Source organism: Phacochoerus africanus, chromosome 8 (genome assembly GCF_016906955.1).
Source record: "Phacochoerus africanus isolate WHEZ1 chromosome 8, ROS_Pafr_v1, whole genome shotgun sequence".
NCBI classification, from domain to species: Eukaryota; Metazoa; Chordata; class Mammalia; order Artiodactyla; family Suidae; genus Phacochoerus; species Phacochoerus africanus.
Genome location: NC_062551.1, coordinates 153,688,531 through 153,707,116, shown reverse-complemented (window position 1 = coordinate 153,707,116; position 18,586 = coordinate 153,688,531). Strand labels below are relative to the sequence as shown.

Below are 18,586 nucleotides of genomic sequence, written 5' to 3'. Positions count from 1 at the left end.
TCAATGATTATCATTCCCATTTTACAGCACGGAAATTGAAATTCAGAGATATTAAATAGCTTGCTGAAGGTCATATACTAATTAAGTACAGAACCAGGATTCAAATCCAGCATTCAAATGATTCACCATGAAAACTCCCGGTTTCAAGGGCCTTGGGAATTTATTTTATAAGGATATTCTGAGCACCTGGGCTGTGAGAGTATAAAGATGAGGAAGCCAAGTATGCCCAGGACAGAAGTCAGACATACACTCCCTTTCAGTGTTGGAACCCTGAATTCTAGCCCTGTCTGTGTCATGAATTCAATCTGCCTGTACGGAGAGAGTGCGAGTGGGGGTGTCTAGGGGAAGGGGTAGAAGAAGTGATTGTGGCAAAATAATCTCTCTGGGTCTTTCTCCTATACCTTGGACTCATGCTATGTCAAGAGAACATCATGAGAGGCCCAGGACTGAGATGACCAACATCTAGCACAGCTGTAACAGCAGCAGCACCCCGAGTGAACTAAACCCCCAACGTGGCCAAGGCTGCCTGGCCAGCATGGTCCTTACTGGGAAGACCCAGCCGCCAAGGTTTGGACAGAAGCTGTCCCTTCTTTCTGGGTTCAGAGCCAGGCTGCACAGGGTGGACAGAGGCCAGAAAGCCCCATCTGCAGAGAAATCTCCATGCAGCAGGTCCTGAGATTAGGTCAGGTCCAGGGCCAAAATAAGGGAAAGAGGCCCCTGTTGGCAAGCTTAAATAGGCTGCCCCAAACCCCAGGCAACTGCGTGCCATCAAGTTAGAGCTAATTAGTCAGCTCTAGGGCGGAGGTGCAGAAAAAGCCAGAGAGAGACTGTGGGGAGGCCTGTGCCTCCCTCCCCATGGCCTGCCACCCCTGTCAGCACCTGCAGGAGCTGAGGCCTACAGACCCGGCCCCACCCCCAGATGACCCACCCTGCTCTGCCTAATGAGCCAAGGACAGTGATGGAGGGCACACCCTGCAGAGAGATGCTTTCTCCCTCTTGCTAATAAACTTTTCCCTGGGATCCACAGCTGGATTCACCCATGAATACAGCCCTAGGTGTTAGGGGAGGGGGAGACAGAGGGGCACAGTAACAGCTCATTTAGCAGGAAACAAATGGTCTCCTTTCAGGCCAACAACTAAAACATTATGCACTCAGACAAGCGCGGGGGACCAAGACAGGTACCGTGTGGCTTGGAAAGACATGCAGAGGACAAGCACCTACTCCTTTGAGAAATCCCCCGACAGCTTTCGGGAGGAAAAAAAAAATCCCACAGAAACCAAAACGTGCTATTTCCTTCAAACAACCCAGAAGGCACAACGTAAGAGCATCGGTTGTAATAAAATATTGAAATCAAGATGATGATTAACAGTAAGAATAGTTTGTACATGTGTGTGCAGTCCCTTGTCATTCACAAATCACTTTCACATGCATCATCTCTCTGAAGCTTTACTATAACTTTATGGAGCAGGATGGGTGAGAGTGGTACCCCTGTTTAGAGAGGAGGATTTGGGGAGGCTGTGAGCTTAGGCCCAACGTCAAACAAGCCAAATGTCAAGGCCGCCGTCCAAACCAAGCCTTCTAATTCCAAAGCCACTGCACTTGCCCTATTAGGACATCAGATCCAACCTTTTTATAGTCCTTTTCTACTTTTTCGAATCATAATATGTTAGGGTTAGCCAAGTCCTTAATCCCTGGAAACCTGGAACCCAGAAATGTAAACAAAATACTCAAGATGACCCATGAGAGAAGGACCGGCCTTTGATCTGCATTCTTCCTCCAAGTCATCAATCTGCCCACTCAGTTCCTTTGCGACCCTAGTAACAAAAGACCTTCCTACAGATGTCAGCAATAAAAATATGTTTTTATGTTGTCCCCTTAAAAACAGTAGATGCCAGCAACTAATGTATTTCTTTTTTGACACAAGTCTTTACTTCTAATAAAGCCATACACTTAATGTGGTGGCAGAAATGAGCACAGAAGGAGAGATTCAAGAGTGTTCCCTGCACACAGTAGGGGTTCCCTAAACGTTGTGCTGAATTGAATAGAGTGAAATAAGCATGGAGCCACATGGAAAAGGGAAAGAAGAGATATTTTGCATGTACATAGACAGAAATGCATCTACTCTGTGCAAGACACTGTGCTGCGAGTTTGGCACAAAGAAGACATTTGCCATATTCCAAGCTGGTTTTCGACATCAGCTTGAAGCTCCCACTGTCTTTACATTGCCTGCTCGCTGAGAGAACACAGCAGGATGTGTGTTTCCAGGCAATCCCTTGGAAAATGTTTGACCTTGACTGAAGCTTTGACACTATTTTCATTGTCACCTCTGTGTCATTTTTTTTAGGGAAAAATTCTGGAGCCAAGAAAGAAGTATGTAAAGGAAGCAGAACTGTTAGTAAAATCCCGGTGACAGTGCAATTACTACAACCCGATGTCAGGAGATATTGTCTCATGCTGTCACTGAGCCCGCTTGTAGAGGATTTGGCCTGATGGCGACTTCTGTCAATTTCTGTCTATTTCCACTCCTCCTTTCAATCCACTGATGGCTTCAAAGTATTTAGGGGTTGGTTCTACAGGAAGGAGGAAATGTCGCTGATCACCCCTTTACACCCAGGGCTAGAAAGTGTTCTAGTGATCACTATTATTACTGAACACCTGCAATGATGACAATTACCTTAAAATCAAAAGAACAGCTAACTTTCATTGAATGTTTACTACGCGTCCTATGCTAAGTGCTTCACATGTATTATTGTATTTAGTCTTCATACAGCACCCCTCCAATGTTTAGCCCAGAGCTATATAACTACACAGCGGCCAAGTCAGATTCCAACTTCAGAGCCTGTGTTCTCTGCCGGTACTCTATCACTCATTCTTCTATTCATTCGTACAACCGCTGTCTACTGGGCACTGAGCTAGCTCCAGGACTACAGAGAGAAAAGATCAACACCGTGTTCTCAGGCAACTCACAGGACCTCAAGAAGTCAGATAAACTAAAGGTCACATATTATGTGCCAAGTGTGGTGGCAGAAGGGCTTGCTGGGTTCTCTGGGCATGAAGGAGCCATGGAGGGCAGTTCACTCATGGTGGGTGGAGCACAGGCAGCAGGCACAGAGTTGTGAAGGCACGGGAGAGCATGGGCATGATCAGGGGTCTCCAAGTAGTTCCCAAAGGATGGCACCCAGAGGAGAGACTCAGGTAGTCCATGGAAAGACGACTGGAGAGGAATGAGACTGGAAAACAGGGTGGAAACCAAGGAGAGGCTTTCTGCCATGCGAAAGACTTTGAGTTTTATCCTGAAAGCCACAGTGGCCCCTGAGAGTTGGTAGGTAAGTGTGTGATGTTCAGGGGAAACGCTTACTACATCCTTCCACTCCAGTCCTCAGGAGGGAAAAGCAGAGCAGAAATGCTTCCATCCTCTCTCCTCAAAGGAAAGGCGTGGATTTATCTTTTGGGTGAAATCAGAAGTGAGCAAACATGTGTGGCTATGGCAGATATGGTCTCTCTTGGCACCATTCCAGTTCTGTATTTGCATTTCTTATCCTTTCGTGTGAGACTGAGAAGTGACTCCAGGACACTCTAGGGATGGAGCAGACACACTTGCATGAGGCTTGGAAGGAGGAAGAGAAAGATAGGCGGTATCTGCCATGTGCAAGGAGAATATCTCTTCTGGAACAGCTCAGACCAACATCCTCCTATCTGTCTCTAGCAACAGTGGCGTCTCCACCCTAACACTCCATGGGGTGATTGTGCAACCGTTCTGACATCCAAGTCTGGCTCCCAGGCCCCTCCTGGAATGCAACTGGCTACCCAACACCCATTATTAAATCCCTTTCTGCTTAAGTTATTACATCTGCAACTAAGAACCTAACTGATACAACAGAATAGCTCCTTTCCTTCTCTCATTCAGAGCTTTCTGACCTCAGAAGATCCTTATTCACTGCCCACCCATGAAATAAGCCAGTGAGGCCACCTTTGCTCCTACAGGGAAAGAGAGACCTTTCAATAGATATCCAGCTCAGATAAACTCAAGGAGAAAGTTTGGGAGGCCTGATGTAGCTACACAACCTAAACTCTCCAATCAAGTATTATCAGAAATAAGGCCCATGTTTCACCTTTTTCAATTCCAGTATCCATCTCCCATTTGGTTTTTTAACTTGAAAAGTGAAAGGATGTGAGTAAGTATCATCTCTCAAAAATATTCCCCCATCTAAAAAAAAATGAGATCACATTGATGATTTGGAAGCAGGGTGACCAGTTAGAATCAGCCATCTGGCTGGTGGAAACCCAATTCCAGAGCCAGTCTGGAGTAAGGAAAGGTATGTTTCTGTGATAATCAGAAAGGCAATGAGAGCCCATGGGGTACAGAAACTTCAGCTCTGAGATGCAGTCTGTTGATTACCAGGAAATCCTTTTTCAAAAGAGGTCATAATCTCAAACTCTCAGCTCACTTGTATTACTTGCAGGGGGCTGATTTCCCCCTTGACACTCACCAAATTGCCCAACACACCTGCTTCCAAAGCCTGTGGTCTTCACACCTGAACCTCTTAGAGCCAAAAATGAGGGATGAATAAGAAATAGGAATAACTAACCCCGCCTGGAGCCATAAAGGACTAGACAGGACATGAGCTAAATTAAAGAAACATTAGCCAGGAAGCCCAACGATTTCTAGTCCCTGAGCCTCTTATTACTAGCAAGTCCAAACTTTCCTACCTCACCCTGCCCTCCCTCTGCTACCTCTGGACCCTGCTCAGTTTTCCCCTCCCTAAAATAAGGAAAGATTGCAAATAAAGCTGTCTTTGTTGAGTAACTAGCTTACACTCCACACGACAATGGGAGGTAGAAAGCAAAAGAGTAGATGACTACACTCAAGGGCTGGCAACCCCAGAGAAACCTGAGGGGATGCAGGAATAATGGGAGTAGGTATGGCAGAGATGCCTAGTGTGCCCACTGGCATCCATTCTTCCCATCTTCTAACATAGCACCCAATGCTGGCATATGGCAACGCAGAAGAAAGACAATACTATGTAGCCCCCTTTCTGTTAGGAGTGGCTAGTTGACTTGGCCCTGGCCAATGAGGATGTCAAAAGAAACTATGGGTTCAACTTCTAGCCACATCCTTAAAAGAAGTGAAGAAGGTTCTCCTTTGACCTCCTTCCCCTCCCCAGCTATTGAGTTTGAATGAGGAAGTGGTGACATTCCCACATGGGTAATGAAGATGACAACAATGTCCCAGGGATGGAATAGTGGCAAGCCCGGAGAGCCTGGATCCTGCATGACTTCACAGGTGGGAGCTTCCTGGACACTCAGACTTTTACAAAACTGAGACATCTATTTCTACCATTTTAAAGATGGTTTTAAGCTGCTTTATTTGATGTCTTGTACAAACATGCAGTTTGTTTGAACTTATATCCTAAAGAATTGAGATGGCATACCAACACTTCACTTATCCATCAACATAATGTTTCCAGAAAACAGGTGGTAAACAAAGATAGTAACAAAAGACATCCCCCAAAAGCCAAACTTACATTCTCACTGGAGGCTGATGCACTTTAGTCACAGGAATGGCACCCTGTCTAAGACTTGGTTGATGCTTATAGACCCTTATCATGTCCATATTTACAGTGAGCATGATTTCTGCTTACACATCTTCAGAGCCAACACAAGGATGGACAAAAAGGAAAGAAGATTTCTTTTAGAGGCAGATAAACTTATGATACCAAGACACAACAGCACAATCTGACAATGAGGGAAGAGACTACAAAGGCATAAAAAATAGATATAAGAATTTAAATCCATATACCCACAGGTTTGGGGCTACTCATATATAAGGGCAAACAGTCCTATATCTCTATACTGCCCTTAAGAATACCAAATATGGAGTTCCCATCATGGCTCAGCAGTTAAGGAAACTGACTAGCATTCATGAGAATGCGGGTTCGATCCCTGGCCTTGCTCAGTGGGTTAAGGATCCTGTGTTGCCATGAGCTGTGGTGTAGGTCGCAGATGTGAGTTGGCTCCTGCATTGCTGTGGCTGCGGTGTGGGCCAGCAGCTGTAGCTCCAATTAGACCCCTAGCCTGGGATCCTCCATATGTCGCAGGTGTGGTCCTAGAAAGACCAAAAACAAAACAAAACAAAAAACAAATATATACCTGACATAATAGTTGATGTGCAAAATGATATTTCTGAGTAATGATCTATTTTTAAAAAGCAGAGAAGTATGTAATTCACATATTGTCAAAACATTAGTCTCCTTAAACTTTGTTTATTTGAAACGTCTCAGTGCCATACATATAAATTATTGCATATAATTCAATGTTAAATGAAATACATTTTGATATCACACATGTAAGTCAGTATTAAAACCATTCATGCTGAACCTACGCTTTTTGGGCCTTGCCCTAAATGTGATGTCCTAGAGGTGAATCAGACACATCACTGCTGTCTGGCAGCTCCTGGTCTAGTTTTGACATAGACAATAAAAGAGATCATTATAACACCAGATCAAACCCCTACAGGAGGAAAATCAGATGCATTGTAGATGAAAGGGAAAAAAGATTACTGTCCATAATCTAAAAGAAACCCTTACAAAATGATAAGAAAAAGACAAACCATCCCCCCAAGACGGGCAAAGACAATGAATTAGCTGTCTGCCGAGAAGCAAATCCAAATGCCTAAGAAATGTGAAAGGATGCTCTTCCTTTGTTGTCATCAAGAAAACACAAAGTAAATACTAATGAGATATTACTCATTCATTATCAAGTTAGCAAAAGTAATAGAGAATGATAGTATGTGCTGTTGGCAAAGATGTGATATGGGAGATGTGGCTTCATATGTGCCAATGGAAGTGAGAACTATTATATTCTCTTTAGAAAGATATATAGGGTATCACCTACTAAAAATTTAAAAAGCATATATCCTTTGACTCTGAAGTATTAGTTAGGGTAAACTACTCATAAAAGTTAAAGCATCAAGGGATACTGATAAATGAACAAGGATGCTTACTTCAGCATTGCTTATAAAAGTTAGTGGAACAAAAGTAAATGCCTATCAGGAGAGAAATGGTTGAAAACCTGTTCATAGCACTGAAACTTACACAGCCGTTGAAAAGAATAACACATCTACACCAATTGACTGAGGGAGGCCTGGAGGGAAATAGTTTCCATAGTGTTTAAAGTGATAAAAGCAATATGCTAAGGAATGGATATATGATCCCATGTTTTAAGTCAATGACAAAAATCCCTGCACGCATGTGTGTGTGAACATATTCGTATAAATGTTATAGGAGCTTAGAGGAGAACATGGAAGGCATTTTGGTCGTTAGTTTGGTGGGTAAGGGAGAGTACATAAATGACTATATTTTAAAAATAGATGTCCAGCATAAAAAGTAAATAGTTGGCATAATAAGCCAGAGCAAGTAAAATTATATCTACGTACATATGCTTAGCATAACTGTCTAAAAAGATAAATGAAAGACGGTTACCAAATTTAAGCAAGATAAAGAACTGGGATTTCACATTATTTTTACTAGCTTCTAAAGTTTTTCTATGGTTTCTCATTTCTTACAATTAATCTGTTTTACTTATATGATTTGGAAATTCATAACATGATAAAAACAAACAAGCTCAGTGTTGGCCAATATTGAGTGGCCTTAACTAAGAAGCCGTCATGAGGGGAATGATAGCTGAAATCACCTATAGTATTCTATTGGACTGGGAGGACATGTGAAAAAAAGAAGGTGTTCCAGGCAGGAAGAACTTCTTACAGAAGTATGACGGTGGAAATAAATATAAGGAGTACCCTCAGCATCCCCTTCATCTGGAAGAGAAGATTGAGAATAAGGAAATGGCTGGAGTTCCACGATCACAGTAACACCGTACAGATGAGAAGGAGAAATGGCCACCACAGTGCCTGTACCAAAATGTGATTTTTAGAGTTAACATTAACAAATGAAAACAGCTTGGTTTCTCCAAGTGCTACAAATTGACAAATATTTTGAGTTCTTAGGACTCTGTCCATGGTGACACCATGTGTTTCAGTCAGATGAAAACTTCAGTTGGGTAACAATTTTCATTTTCAACCCTCCTTTCTGTCAGTTTCAAACTCAGCTGTAAATATTTGCTTGGAGAAAAAAATGTCACTAAAGATCTAAGTGCACGCTTCAAAAAAAAAAAAAAGAAAAAAAAAACCTGGTCATTTTGCAACAAGAAGAAGTCATATTATGTATGTTAATTAAATAAGAAGTCTCAAGACCTAGGGCTCAGAGCTCATTTCAAGGGGAAAAAAAAAAAGGATTCTTATTTATTAAAAGCCTATGAATACAAATGAATTATTTATTTGGTATTCATTCTTATTTAATTCTTCCCCCTTTGAGATAGGAAATACATGTGCTTTGCTGATAGACTGAAAGCTTGTCTCACGTCACAGGGTCTCCTGTCATCCAAAATATGGCTGTTTTATGCACAAGTGTACATATTAATGGTATAAGATTCTTTCACTGTCAACAACAAAGAGCCTGAATGATGGTCACTTTCCAGCTCAAGCCAACCAGCATCACAGAGAGCTCAAGGCAGTCATTTTCAACCTGAGAAAACACTCCCATCTCTCTTTCATGAGATGCCTCTTGTTCTCTAAGTGGAAGTTCAAATCACGAGGGCCCTAACTTTCCTATTCCCATCACCACATTAGGAATCATGGCAGATAAGAGCATTATTCTATTTCCAGGGAATGGAAAGAGACATACAGAACCACCAGGTAACCGTTCGTACACCTGACAGCAAAATAGAAGGAAAAACTCAGGTCCCTGAAACAAAGCCTATGTCTTTTTAGACAGTGATCTTCTGAATATTGGGCCAACAGTGAAAAAAGCAGACCAAGAAAATTTTCATCATTTCAAGCTTTGCTGGATTTTAGGAGCAGAAATGAAGATCTCTGAGAAAAAAAAAAAAAAGAGTCTGGAGAACAGAAATGAGAACAGATGTCGAGTCCTGACACATGGGGTCCCAGCCCCAGTAGGGCACTTATGGCCATGAGACCCTCAGCATGTATTTAACCTCACTGTGCCTCAGTTTCCTCCTATAGAAATAGGGGGTTGTTTTGAGAATTAGTGGGATAACATATGAAAACGACCCGTGAGCAGGTAGTGAGCACATAAAGTTGAGTTACATGTTTTTCCTCCCGGTGCCCACAAATCCACTTAGGGAGGAGGGTGGAAAGAGGCAATAAAATGAGGGGGTCTGGGTTTGAATCTGGACCTCACTATTCCCCCACCCCACCCCCCTTTCTGATCTGGACAATTTATGTAACCTCTTGGAGCCTAGCTTTCTTTATATGTAAAATAAGGATTTTAAAGCCAATCACATAAGGCCATTGTGAAAACTTGTGAAGAATGAATGCCGCTAAAAAGTGGTTATGTGTTCATTTACTCCGCATTCATTGGACACTTACTACGTATACAACTCTGCATTCAGCATTACGGACATGTACAGAGATGTATGCTGCATGACCCCCACCTATGATGTAATTAGGAAAATAGGACAGAAGACAAAAGGTCAAGAAGAAATGCAAGCATTTAATAACATGTGCATTAAAAACAGAGGGTATTTGCGGGGCGGGGGGGGGGGCTGTCACCTTTTACACACTTCTACATCATTTACATTTTAAAAAGCTGGCATAATTTTTGAGAGATGGACTGGGAATCTGGGGTGGATAGATGCAAACTATTGTCTTTGGAATGGATAAGCAATGAGATCCCAATGTATAGCACTGGGAACTATATCCAGTCACTTATGATGGAGCCTGATGGAGCATGATAATGTGAGAAAAAGAATGCATATATGTATGTGTGACTGGGTCTCTTTGCTGTACTGTAGAAAATTAACACTGTAAACCAGCTATAGGGGAAAAAACAAAAATCATTTAAAAATTCTATAAAAAGGAAAGAAAACTATAAAAATAATGAGAATAAGATAAAATAAGAAACAAGGGAAAAGATAATATGAGTGTTAATGACCCTTTAGAAGCTCTTAAATGAATGTATTCATTGGCCATCACTCATACATGTTTGTGCCCATCACTGTGTTACATGTGCCTTGAGATTGAGGAGGTGGATAAGTTACCCCCACTTGGAAGGAACTTACAATCTGCTGGGAGAGACAAACACACGGATAGTTAGAACACAGTACTTCCAAAGAAGTGTGTTAAAAGTGCTAAAGGGACTTGTGTGTGTGTGCATGTGTGTGTGTGTATGTGTGTGTATAAAACTGAATCACTTTGCTGTACACCTGAAACTAACACAACATTGCAAATCAACTATACTCCAATATTAGCAACAGTAAAACAGAGTGCTAAGGCAACACAGCTTCCTGAGGGAAAGGGATCTCTGAGTGGGTGTCACTTCTGGGATGGATCCTGAAGGATGAGTGGACTTCACAAGGTAAAGGAGTGGGAAGCATTTGCCAGACAAGGAAAGAAGGTTGCACCTGCCAAGGTATCCAAGTTGGGTGTGTGGTGTGCATACATGCTATGAGTGTAGTGCAGGTGTGTGTGTGAGAGAGAATGTGTTGACTCTGCGTATGTGAGAGTGTGAGTTTGTAAGTGTATGTATGAGATGGGGTGTGAGTGTGAACAAGAGGGCCAGGCTCTGAAGAGCCGTGAAGCCCTTGGTCAGTGATTTGAATAACATGCTTTAGGCAACAGAGAAACATATGTGTTTTGATCTGGGGAATAACATGATGAAAGCTATGTCTTAGAAAGACCAGGTCCCAACTGAGGAAAAGGACCATGCTGGAAACCAGGAGATGATTTGGGAGGCTTGGAGGATGATCTGGACTGGGGACAATGAGGCTGGAGAGGAGAAGACCAAGTAGCATAATTTTCCCATTACTCTTTTTTTTTTGTCTTTTGTCTTTTGAGAGATGCACCCATGGTATATGGAGGTGCCCAGGCTAGGGGTTTAATTGGAGCTGTAGCTGCCAGCCTATGCCATGACCACAGCAATGTGGGATCCAAGCTGTGTCTGAGACTGACACCACAGCTCATAACTCCGGATCTTTAACACACTGAGTGAGGCCAGGGATTGAACCCACGTCCTCATGGATACTAGTCATGTTTTTAACCACTGAGCCACAACGGGAACTCCTCCCATTACTCTTAGTCCTGGGTGGCAGATAAGAGTGTTTCCTATGCTATTCTTCATTTTTCTTTTTTTTCCCCCAAGGTTAAATGAATTTAAAATGCCCTACTTTTTAAAAGTCATCAATTGTATTGAAGACAGATCTAAAAAAGTGGGAATACCTCCCCCTCCAAAGTTGTTCCAGCGACACTCAGCCTATCAGAAAGGAGTGCCAAACTTGACCCAAAGGAAAGTAGGCTCTTGAGGTTATAAAAGCAGAAGCAAACAGACCCTCTTCAGAACTCTGACCTCACATGGACTACCGGAGTTGCCAACCAAGGAAGAAATAAGAAATGGAATGAATGGCTTTCTGTGGCACAGTGTTTATTTCATAATTATCTGATTATGTCAATGCTGAGGTCCAAGTGAGTCTATCTGTGATGAGTCTTGAAGTTTGGAGTTTTCCTTTGCATTTTTAAATAAGCCATAGGATAAAACAAAACTTTGCTTCATGTGGGCCCTTCATTCCCTCTCTCCATACTAGAATTCCTCCTCTGTTTTTCTTCCCTGCCTGTGTGTCTCCCTGTTCTTCTACCTCCTCTACCTCCTCCACCTCCTCCTCTTCCTTCTCCCCTCTTCCTCTTCTCTCCCTCCCCTTCCCTCTTCCCTTCCTCCTTCTCTTCCACTTCCTCCTATCCCCCTACCCTCTTCCTCCCTTTCCCCCTCCCCCTTCCTCTCCCCTTCTCTCCCTCCCCTTCCCCTTCTTCCTGCTCCCCCTCCTCTTTTCTCCTCCCCTTCTCCCCCCTTCTCCTCCCCTTCTACCCCCTCCCCTTCACCTTCCTCCTTCTCCCCCTTCCTCTCCCTTCTACCTCCCCCTCTTCCTTTACTTTCTCCTCCCCCTACCCCCATCCTTGCCATCTCCCCCTCCCCCACCCTTATTCTCCATCTCACCTACCTCTTTCCCACTGTTGGCTGTATTTGAAGTCTTAAGCCATCTCTGTCTCTCACCACTGCCCCCTCACTTTTTCTTTTTTCCCTCTTTCCGCTCTCCCTTCTCCCCCTCATATCCCTTCTCACTTTATAAAAAAGCTTCCATTTTAGAAAAGGAGCAAGGCATTTGCTAGCACAAGAGTCAAACCAACAAACATGATCACAGTAAGGTGACTAGCTGAATCCAGCTCCAAGAAAAAAAAGAGAGAGAGGGCTGAATGGTGGCCCTTGATTCCAAGGAAGACACATGGAGCCTGTGGTTCCCAGGTGTCCCTGGACCACAGTATCACTAGGCAGTCTTCCACCTAGGCAATTCCTGTTTGCTAATAAGCCCCAGGCAGTCCCCATCCCTTTCTATGGGGAGTGAGGAGGCACTACCACTACCACTGCCACTGCCACGCTGCACTGCTCAGCTATTCCTCCGGAAAGGAAGAAAAGCCAGAAAATTCTCAATCAGCTAAGGCTAGCACTGCAGGGGATCTCAGAGACCAGCCTGGCCAGGTCACAGGTGGAGAGACAGGGTTCCCGGCTGGCTAAATGCTAGGGAGACCCATTATTAGAAAAAAAACAGACCTAGGACCTGTTGCAAAAAGCCCTCTACCCTGGAAACACCTCTAGGATTTTGCCTTCTGAACAAAAATCTACTATATAAGGTTCAGATGTATAAACAGATAGAAGAGAATTAAAATAGAAACAAAAAGGGGTTAAAATGCAGCTAGTGCACATCAGACATCCACTGCATGCTCCCCGCAAGAAGGATTTGAGCCGCAAAGTCTGCTGAAGATGGGGCTGCAGTGGTGGAGGGCTCTAAGCTCTGAAGACCTTTTTAATATGGCTGTATTGTAACACTGCAGTGCCGAACCCCGCCAGTCATTCCAAAAAAGCAAAAAAGAAGCCCTGTTCAGCAGCAACAACTTCCGAGCCCTGGAAACAGACTGTCTCCCTTTTGCACCCATTTAATATCCGCTTTAGTGAACACGAACAGGGGATATATGCATCCTCGGAAGGCACAGCACAGGAACCTCCCTCTGCAAGGAGGCGATTTCCTCGGACATGAAACTAAAACGCATTCATCCGAACTCAGCCTCCCAAAGCATCAGCAAAGCCACTGTGAGGCGATTTACAGCAGAGTCCCTCAGAGATGAGGGGGATGGGGAAGGCAAGCAGGGGACACACCTTTTCTGAGCTGTTTGAAACATGCTCCCTGCAAAGTCCTCCCAGACTGTGCTGCCAAGGGTTAATTTCCTCAGCAAAAATTGATTCTCTCTTTCTCTTACACACACACACACACACACACACACACCCCTACTGCACAACCTCCTCCACCACCACACATTTGAATCTTTTTAATCTTAAATTCCAGAAATTCCCTGATCAGCCCTATCTTTTCGGAACAGCCCCTCCACCTGGGCTAGATTCCCACCTCCGTCACCAGTAAAAGCCCAGGGAGCCGGGCATAATTATTTTCCTACAAGGTTATGCCTAATTGGCCACTAACCTAATTGATTAATCATCTCATTTTTCAAGGCAGCATCAAAGAGCCAAGCTGAGTGGGAACAGAGAAAACAGGCGTCTGGATGGTGCATGGGGTAAAATTACAGAAAGGGGAAAGACCACCCTTGTCTGGTTTCTGGACGCAGAGGTGGACAGAGAAGGACAGAAAACCCAGAACGTGCTGGGAAACTCTCAAGACCTCAGAAGGACTGAGCTGGGAGCCTCGACGCCACCCAGCCAGCCAAAGTCCAGCCACCTCCGATGAGGATGAAGTTGTTTCCCCCAGGCCGGGAAGGGTTAACTGGCTGTGCGCCAACTCAGCCTCCCCTGGCCTCCGGGGAGCAAAGGCCGCTAGTCCCAACGTCTGGGAGTCCGAGTGGGGAGCCCTCAGCCGAAGGTCGCCCTCCGGCTGCAGCCGAAACTTGCGCGGCTTTGCGCGGAGCCATCTCCCGCGCCTTTGCGCGCCACCCAAAACTTTGCGCACACTGCAGCCACCGCCAACGCCTCGCAGCCAGCCGCGCGTCACCAAGTGCCTAGGGCAGCTCCTCCGCAGCCTCCGCTGCCGGGCTTAGGCTGGTTCTGGACTTTTCCCCGCTGCTTCCGATTCCCACCCAGGGGGCTCCCTCGCGGCTGCAGGAAACTGGCGCCCTCCCTGCGCTGGACAGGCTGGCGGTTCGGGAGCGGCGTTCCAGATGACCACCTCCGGGGCCTGGCAGCGCCCCTGGGAAAGACTGCCCCCGCCCCGGCTACCCCCCGCCTACCCCGAGCTTCCCATGCCCGGGCTGGCGAGCGCAACACCTCTCCTACCTTCTCCGCCGCCCAGTCGCCAAGAACCACACTCTCCGCTCAGCCCTCTCGACTCATCCTCTGGCTGCAGGAGAGGGCGAGAAGGGGCTCCGCTTTTGTTCCCTAGGGCTGGCAGGTCCCTGTGGAGCCAGGGCACGCAGGAGATGCCGCGGAGCTGGTTATCCCAGACGGGGGATGCTCACTCCCAGCAGCTCTGCCGGCAGCAGTAGCGGCTGTGGCAGCCTCGGCAGCAACAGCAGTAGCAGCAGCAGTAGAGATAGTGCCGGCTCTCTGCAGGCCACATCTTTCATACCTTATACATCACTACCGCATTCCCCCGAATAGGGGAGCCCCACAGCATTTCGCCACCTAGCGCAGAAAGCAGGCCCCGCAGCAGTTGGTGAGGTCCGACCCCAACAGGACTGAGCACCTCAGGAGTGGAGGAGGACCTCAGTACCCACTCGCAGGTTCCCTCTTCAGCTCCGATCACAGCGAGGCCTCTAACTTGCAGCCATTTTGCAGTCCTCACCTTCTGGAGCTGTCTGCTCCCCAGGGAGGTCTGGACTTCGGGCCAAGTGATGAGGATTTACTAGAGGGAGCCCTCTCTGAGCTGCTGCTGGAGTCTTGGACTGCACATGCTTTTACACATCCTCGCAGGAGTCACACAAGAGGCTTTGTAGCAGCAGACACACACTTTCTTGCACGTGCAGAATCTCCAGAGACATTTCTGCACTTCCCCTCAATCCAGTGTGTGGGCATAGGAACAGGCAGACAAGGGTTCCGATTGCAGCTGTGTGGCCTTAAGCAAATTGCCAAATGAAAAACAGAGCCTCCATTTCTTCATCTGCAAAGTGGGAAACAGATGATCTGTCTCCTAGGATCATTGTGAGAATCAAATGAGATAAACACAGAACTCAACACAGGTTAAGTGATAGAAAATGATAGGGCTTTTCCTATTCAGTTGCAGGTCTACCCTTCCTGGGGTAATAATACATCAATAACAATCCACTCATTCTCTAAGATCTTATTGTATGCTTGCTATGTGCCAATCTCTATTTTATGGAGTAGGGTAAGGGTTTCAAACAGACGAGTGATCCTTACTCTTGAACTTGCTCTCTAGTATGAGGACGCAGAAAATGAAGTAAATTAGCAAGAAACTGGCAGATAGTAACAACTGCTATGGCAACAGTTTAAACAGATGGTGACCTGTGATAGGAAATAACTGGGGTAGGTCATGGGGCTGGGGCGGGAAAAGGACTCCCCGAGATGATAGCTGACCTGGGACCTAGAAGCATTAAATGCAAAGAGAACAGCAAGTGCAAAGACCCTGAGGCAGGAATGGGTTGAAGAGGAGCAGAGGAAACCAACTGTGGCTGAAATGTACCAAGAGTGGTGATTAACCGTGAGAGGTGGGGAGGTCAGAAAAGAGAGGCTGGTCTTATGGGAGGATATCAGTAGGCACTTGGTTTGGAGTTAGTTGAGCTGAGCTCTGATCGTTAGGGGACTAAAGAGTATAATTGGAGTTTGCAGAAGCTCATCCCCGCTCCTGTGCAGAGAATGGGCTGGAAGGGACTTGGGTGTAAACAGGGGAAACAATCAGAGGCTCTTGCAGTGCTGACTCAAAGTCTCTTTCCACTCCCTGGCCTGCGCATCCTCCCTTCTTCCACTAGTTCAGCAAGGGGGAGAGGCCACTTGCCAGGAACCCCAGGAGCCTGGGCATGGACTTTTCCCACAGCTTTCTGAGCATCCTTTTCCTTAGCCGTCCAATGTAAAATAATGATATATATTCTCATAAAATGATTACAAGGATTAAGTCAGATGGTGAAGGCACCTAAGCTACTAAATAACCATTCATTTTCTCTTTACCATACCCCCTACCCCAAGTCCCCCAGGAATCTCCCATGTGCTCCTATCATACCTCTGTCCCCATCTAAGAGAAGGGCGGGTGAATCATCCCCATCCAGGCCTGTCTTGTCCAGGAGCTGCCAGGGTAAACTGTTAGGTCCAGCAAGAGTTCATTCCAGCAGCTGGGGAAAGGCTTGTGTCAGTTAGGTAGGCCTCTGTACCCATCTGTCATCTTCTCAAGCAAGAAAGGGATTTTCATTTTGTTTAGGTCCTTTTTATTTATTTGTTCTTGTCTGCCATCTCCAGCTAGTTTGAAGCATTCAGGACATCATCATATGAGCACTCGAGGTATAAAAATAGAAGGGGAAGAAAGGGCTGGGTCTGGGCGGGGGGAGCCAGAGATGGCAGCAAAAGAAAACAGGCAGGCCTTTTTCTCTTAGCAACAGGAGGAAAGGTTCTCAGCTGAGACACATGATCATTTCCTTACATCTGTGCAGTACAACCGATTCCAGAGGCCTTCAGAATTCTTTCCCCCCACCAATACTTCAGAAACCCCCATAAGGTGAAACAAGTATATTTGGATATTGCCCCCCACTCTGTGACAGGTGAGGCAGCTTAACCCTCCACTAAGTGAAATAACAAGCTGGCACCTGGGCTCAGGTGCACTTGACTTTTTGATTCTCCATGCCTGATGCTTCAAGTGGACCCAACTTAATGATACTGCCTAACTTCTGAGACCCTGAAACATTCATCTAATTGAGACCCAGACCTATGGGTCCAAAGACAGTCAACTCATTCCCTTGTACCCAGTTCAATGCACTGAACTCACCCCCATCTTTCTTCAAGCTGGTTTTATTTAGAAACTAGAAGTCTGAACAGGGATCTTACACATGAAGCGGACCTAGAAACTGACTTAATATCTCATTATCACTGGATTGGAGATGAACGAAAGGGCAAGTGCTACTGGATGCACCATTGGGATGGTGCATGGTTAGAACATAAGCCCTGACTTTGAGTCTCTGCTCTGTCATCTACTGTGTGTTCTTGGGCAAGTTACCAAGCCTTAAAGAGTTTTAATTACCTCATCTGTAAAGTAGGGTCAGCATCTGGATGAAGACTAAAGGGGATAGGCTAAGGATGCACTTTATGTTTTAGAACCCTTTTCTTCCCCTCCCCTTCTGTCCCCATGGCCATTGGTGGTAATACCTGTTAACAACTGACTCTCAATGGGGAGGGGATATCTGGCATTTGCCAATTTCCTTGGTGTAAATATTCTCAGCTAATTGTGGCTGATTTCAGGTTACCAACATGAAGTCACTGAGTCACTGAGTGTGGAGTCAGGAAGAGGGATGGACTACAGATGATGTGAGCTTCTCCTAATTGGACCAGCACACCACTGCCCACCATCCAGAAAAATCCACCCTGAATAGGTGAGCAACACCTTACAGCTCACAAATCCCTTAATCCTACATCATCTGTGATGGTCACAAAAATTCTTGAAGGAAAATACCATCCTTAGATCTGACAGAAGGGAAATCCGAGACTGGGAGAGAATGAGTGATTTGCCCCAAGTCAGACAGCAAGTAAGTGAAAGAGCCAGGACTCAAGCCTGGGCCTGTGGCTCCAAGTCCAGGGACCCTTCCACCTCTGTCTCATCCATTCTCTATGTGACCACTGCCTGAGCCTTGCTCCTGTCTTTCTCTTGTGGTGGCCAGATCAAGGGCTGGAGACTGGGCTTTTCAATATGACAGGCAGGGATAGTACTCCCAGCCAATGCCTTCACCCCGGATGCTCTGAGAATCTAATGAGATAATGCAGATGAAAGTGCTGTGCAAAGCACAACGCACCATTTGAAGATAAAAGTATGAATATTACAGTTAGCAGTTGAAGGAAAAATGGCGAGCCACAAATGCCAGGCCCTGGGGGGATTTATCAACCACAGGGGAGGCAGAACCACCCTGAACAGCCTCACTTCAGATATACACTCAAAGGGAAACATGTGACAAGATATACATTCAACTCTCCCATTAAATACTTATTTGTACAAAGACAATGGAGTATGAAGCTCAAAACCATGTAGTTGTAATTACAGGCAAAGAGAGTCAGGATTTTTCTTCAGAGGCCTTGCTGTTTTTTCCCCCTTGCTCTCTACAGAAACATGGCCATTCCTTACTCTAACATTGCCTTCTGCCCCCACTTACATCCCTCTGAGAGGTCAGGATTGCCAGCTTAAGGCAAAGGGGATTTATTGGCTGGTATCCTTTGGCAGAACAGGGTGAAGCCAGCCTAGAGCCTTCATTGAGTCCAATGATGTCATCATGCCTGTGATCTATCTCCCTAGGTCTCCCTCACCCCTTTCC

General features: G+C 45.5%; 1 protein-coding gene across 5 annotated transcripts in view; it reads right to left on the bottom strand.

Annotated features, from left to right (window-relative positions):
- The window catches only part of DAB1 (DAB adaptor protein 1), a 1,219,211-nt gene extending 1,204,552 nt beyond the window's left edge, over window positions 1-14,659 (bottom strand). For all 5 annotated transcript variants that reach the window (XM_047788898.1, XM_047788901.1, XM_047788903.1 and 2 more), the window contains exon 1: window positions 14,403-14,659. The gene's annotated coding sequence lies outside the window, so the exon portion shown is untranslated. The remainder of the gene's footprint in view (window positions 1-14,402) is intronic.
- Between the last annotated feature and the right edge of the window lie 3,927 nt (window positions 14,660-18,586).